Source organism: Etheostoma spectabile, chromosome 24 (genome assembly GCF_008692095.1).
Source record: "Etheostoma spectabile isolate EspeVRDwgs_2016 chromosome 24, UIUC_Espe_1.0, whole genome shotgun sequence".
Classification (NCBI taxonomy): Eukaryota; Metazoa; Chordata; class Actinopteri; order Perciformes; family Percidae; genus Etheostoma; species Etheostoma spectabile.
This window is the reverse complement of record NC_045756.1, coordinates 8,343,987-8,349,713: the sequence shown is the minus strand read 5'-3', so window position 1 is coordinate 8,349,713 and position 5,727 is coordinate 8,343,987.

The following is a 5,727-nucleotide window of genomic DNA, read 5'->3' as shown; positions in this document are numbered from 1 at the left end:
GGGGGAGAAAAAGCAGAGCTCAAAGCAGGCCTCATAATCTAATAAATTGATTTGCAATATCCTCTGAAACTGTGAACTGATAAATGTAGTTTCTCATGTCGCCCCGCCTCGTCTCCAGCTCTCTGCTTAATGTGCTCCGGCGCATTTAAAAAAGACAAAAGGACGGCCCCGGTAGTTTTGAAAAACTATTCCAGTCGCCTTAATGTAAGCGCTCATCTGGGCCTCGGCAGTGGTCACCCAAGGATTAGGGGGCTGATGTACTCCTAAGCTTGCTTTCTCTCTTCTCTCTCTGTAACCCCTCCCATCTTTTTTCAGCAGTTCTATTCTTTGACCAAAAAGCTAGGATACACCCGAGACAAGGCATTAAACATTGCCGGCAAATGGAGATTATCCTTGGATATGAACTCCCATGTTCTTGGGATTGCTGGACAGCTGCAAGCCAAAATGAACAATAAGCGGTTGACTTGGGGTCTGTAGCCAGTCTCATCTGCACTGGCAGATTGCGGCGGAACCAAAAGTCAGATCCGAGCGACTTCATGGGGCTGTCACAACACCATACGGCCCCTAACGTACGACATGTAAGACATAGAACTAATCTGAGCCCCCCCGAGGAAACCTCAACTCATTTTTAACTGCCACATTTCTAGTGGGGGAAGATTTTACCACCCATGACTCCACTGGGCGGTTATGGAAGATGCCACCCTCCTCTACCCCCCTCGCCAGAAACATCAGAAACATTACAGCACACAAAAGAGGAGAGAAATATAACAAAAATGTGATTTGCACCCAAATCCTCTCAAGTCCTCAGAGTGTGGCTTGAAACGTCTCTTTGGAAGAGTTGAATGGATACTCCCGGAGGTATTGTGTCTTCTAATGGCTTACTTATCGTTGTCGTCAGCCCTGTGCGTTATCAGACGTTTTTGTTTGTTTGCAAGGTGTACCTGAGACTCGGGCAGGCCTGCGAGGGATTACCGGAAATCTGGACCAGCGTCAAAAACCCGCAAGAAGAAGCAACTAAGACAAGGGAGAAAGACTCCAGCTCTGGGTTTGGCACTCCGGCTTGGACCACACGGATCACCGGGGACACTCGCATGAAAACATTCTCCTCTCCGTGTATTTAATAAATGCCACTTGACATTGGGAGAGGCTTTAGCGGCGTGTGTCCCCCCCCACCGCTTTGGAGGAATGAGGACTTGCTCTGGATTTGGGCAGTTGGCGGGGCCTATCTCCACACTGGCAGGAAGCATCAGGGATTTCATGGCTGTTTGCCCGACCTGGTGCTTTCCCTCTGCCTCGCGCCCCACTTGGGCGGACTGTGTTTTTTTTTTTTTCTTCATAGTCTGAGTTGCCTTCGTTTGGGTCACAAAGACATTTACTTATTTTCCTGCCCGCATACATGTGACCTCTATACATGAGAAAAAACTGAACTTTTAAATTTGTACAATATATAATAATCTTAACCAGCTCTTCCGCTAGTGTGCCAACATCAGAGAAACATTGACTTTGAATGTAAAACTGCTTTATTAGTTAGTTTTTTCCCTGATCTAAATCGGCGGTTCCATTTGATTTGGGGAGGAGACCTATGTGGATAATTAGGCTTGCGGTAAAAACCTCCAAAACGTCTGGATCTTTGGTTATAAGAGAAACAAGCTGAGCAAATGTAAACAGCGGCACGGTGCACAGACCCTCCGCTGGTGAGGCTAACGACATCATGCGATTAAAAAAAAAACCTTCTGAACAATGAACACTGAATGAATCCTAACTAGGAGAAAACTGACTGCAATGACGGCCATGATGGTAAAGACAACAATTCCCATGATTGATTGAGAGATTTCACATATTGTGAATAGATCGTTGTATTATCCTAAAAGTATTTTATCAGCCTGTGTAGAGGTCTGACCCTGTACACGCTAGTAAGTAAGAGTAAGAGTACCAATGACATCACTTAGGAATGAATGGTTGCCTTTGCAATTAAGCCGCGAGAGCAAAGCAGTCTGCAGATGAAGCATCAACTTGCAGCACAGCATCAGGTATTGTGCAGAACCCGCCCTGCTAACGTTGCTACCTCACAAACAAAAAGCCAAACACCAGTGTGGCAATGAGCAAAATATCACGCGACAGAGATCACTGTCTGAAATGTTTGAAGGCGGAACTCCAAATAAAAGTACTTCAGAACAGAACGTAAAAAGATTATTATTAAAGTTCAATTCAATACTTAATATTTTATACCAAAAAAAGTGAAGTGCTGAAGGGCACCTTACAAGTCACAGCAGTCAAAAGATGTGATGCACCTTTAAAAAAAAAAAAAAAAGGCACCACTAAAATAGAATGACAGTTACATTTTAAAGTGTAGTTTTCTGCTGATATTTTCTTTCAACAACAAAAATAATTGTAGAGTTTCTTGTGCTAGATGCCTTTCGCGGTCCGTTTGTTGCGCTGGCCGTTAAAAAAATAAATAAAATAAAAACGGTGCAGCCCGATAACTTATCCAACAGGCAAGAGATGTTTTCCTGTTGGACACAACAGTGTATGGACATATGGGTGCGTGCACATGCCTTCCAGACGGCTGTGGCTGAGCAGGACGGGAGCTGACTGAGGGTAGGGTTTGGGGTAGGGGTTGGGTTAAGAGGTACAGTAATGTAGCTGCAGGGTCCCAACATCTGCATAGCCTCAGAGCATCCACACTGCCTGCCTGACCAGCCAGCAGCTGTGGTCGCCTCTGCACGGCCTATGGGCAGTTAGTGCACAGGTTTTGCCCCCCTCTTGTTGTTCTTGTAGCTCCATGTTTCTCTTTTTTTTGTATAACTGAATATTTTTTGGGCGTGTTACGTGTGTGTGTGCACTACGGGTGCACGTGTTACGAGTGTGTGTGTGTGTGTGTGTGTGTGTGTGTGTGTGTGTGTGTGTGTGTTTGTCGGTGAAAAGAATAAATAACCAGGGCTCTGCTATGGCTATGTGATTACATTTCAGTGCACCGCAGACTGGACGGAAAAATCCAAAATAGTCACAAACCTGCGTTCTCACACAAAGTACAGCTGGGGTGTGTCAAAGCCCACAGCACCACTAATGTAATGTTTGAGTGCCAAACAATACTGAGTGAGCGCGCGCACACACACACGGAAAATTGACTCTCATCTCTCCTAGGAAGGATGATATCACCCACTGTTCTTTCCCACCTTTTCACACACAATTACCAAACAGCAAAGGACTCTCTTCCTTGCTCTCTCTGAACTGGAATCACAAAGTCTATAATTACAGCAATCAGCAGTGTTGACTTCACAACACCCCAACACAAACTACACTTCTGCTCGCACACTGTGGACATTGATTCGCACAGTGAACCGGGTCGCCTCGGTGTGGAAGATAGGGACCGCTGTGATGGATGGGCGTACGCTTTTCCAGGCCGCTGGTCATCATCAGCTCGGCACTGAGGAATCCCCCCCATTTCCTGCTTCACACTGACCCCTTTTCTGGCCCTATCAGCCACGGGACGGGTCCAGGCACTCAGTCACATAAGGGGGAGGACGGGTAGGAGGCCGGATCACGGCTCACACAGCAGAGTGCAGCAGATTAATGTGGGTAAACACTGCAGGAATTGTCACTTTTTTTTTGGAGGTTACTTAAGCTCAAAGTAAATAAGAATAGTCACAATAATAATACATTTTTATTAGTACAGCAGTTTTCACAGCAGAGATAAAGTGCTTAGACAAGCCTAATAATAAATAAGCCAGACACAAATTAATAAGAGGGCTACGGGGGAGGGGGAGACGGCCTCGTACACAGCTCAGGGTAGGTAAACACTACAGGATGTCTTTGCATTTCCTTGACATAAGCAAACAAAGCAAAATGTTTAAAACATTTATGAGGAAGTTCCCAAAACAAAAAGCCCACAAGGTGTCTGGTACTGTATCTGAATATTCATGATTAGGCAAAGGATTGCAGTGAGAAAAATCCTGATGCCAGATTTCCACTCTGATAACTCTACAAACCAGTGAACGAAAGGTATAGGGTAGGAATTAGCACAGAAATACATATGTAATATGTGTTAAAAGATTTAAATGCAACTTGAAGCTGATTCCTTTTCTTTCTTTCTTTTTAAATATTTCTGTTGGATTAGGTATCCCCATCATTTCATACTGGCTGTTATTTTCCCCCTGAGATCTTGAAACCACAACACCGGTGTGGCATTTATTACTAATACCCCTGTTATTACTACAGTGTGAACACATTGTGGGCCTACTCTTATTTGTCTGGTTTTGAGGGCAGACAAGAAAAATATCACGAGAAAAATGACGATATTCATTTCAATTAGGACAATTCTTCCTAGCTGTAATCTATCATAGTCACTGTTGCTTTCCTCTGTCAAATGAAACATGAGCTCTTAACTTGGTGTTGTATAATCTTGTGCGGCCTCCAGATGAACCCTGCCCGGAGATAGTAAAAAAAATGGATATGAAGTTAAAAAAAAATAAAAGGGGATTTCAGAAATGAAAAGAAAAAAGAAAAAAGCTAATTTGCCACATACGTCTCATAATCTTTTGTAGTTATGGATCTTACAGCCACTTAGAACATCTACGTATTAAAAAATAAAAAACACTATTATTCTTTTACTGGGAACTACACTCTTCCATCCTCCCAACCTTCCATCCAAGCCTTCTACACAGTGCGAGACATGTAATTTGTGTACATGGCCTCTGGTGTTGTTTTAGGCCGCGCTCCAAAGCCACTCTAAAAAGGTATGTGGCTTTGGCGGAGGAGAATAAACAGCCACCTCATTTCATTCTCCCACGTCTCGGACGGTTGTCTCTGCTCCTCTCGACCCTGCCAGTTCCACGGTTCCAAAGAAAAGCACACATAAAACACAGCACTTTGGGGAAATCAGGGAGGCAGGAGAGGGAAAGACGGGCCGAATGGCTAAAAAAGGTTACAGCACGGATCCCAGAGTACTTTAAACAGACCACAACACTGGGAGAGAAAAAATGCAGATAGATGCCTGCCTCGACATTCGTTTTCCAAGACGTCTCTCTGCTTTTCTTTTGTAGTATTTATCTTGAATGATTTTAGGCATCTTAACTCATCCAACAACAACTTTCCAACTCTAGCCAAACTAAAAATCACTAAGTAAGAAACAGAAGAGTATCCGATTCCCATGAGATCCTTCAGGCCGGCGTTATTTTCTCAAGTCGAGTATGGACTCAAATCACAATTTAAAATGTGCAATGTAAACAACAAAACGCGTACACTCCATTCAAATAAATTATTGTTTCTCTCACTCTCTTATGTCATTGCCTGCTGTTTGTATAAAGCATCACAGAGCAGCTGTATTAAACATGACCCTGATGTGTGCAGTCTGCTGAAGTCACTACTATTTCTGGGTTTTAAGTTCACAGTTTAGGAGACCTCTTGCTGTCCAAATGTAGCTTAGTGATGACCAAGACGGTGCACCGAGGCGAATTTGTAACATAAATGCAAGAAATTAATTAATCCTGGCAGTGTTACAGCAGTTATGGGAGGGTGTCATTTCCCTCAAACTGCGGGGTTCAACTGCTTTTGAGGAAGTTGTTGAGGAAGTCTTTATTATTCTACTTTTAAGAGCATTTCCTCCACCCGGAATTCATTGTGCCTTTAGAAATATCAATGCACACCAAAGGCAATGCAAAGAAATCTGCCTTTTAGAGGATGCACAACATTGTTAGTATCTCAAAGTAGAAAATAGTGCTGCACAAT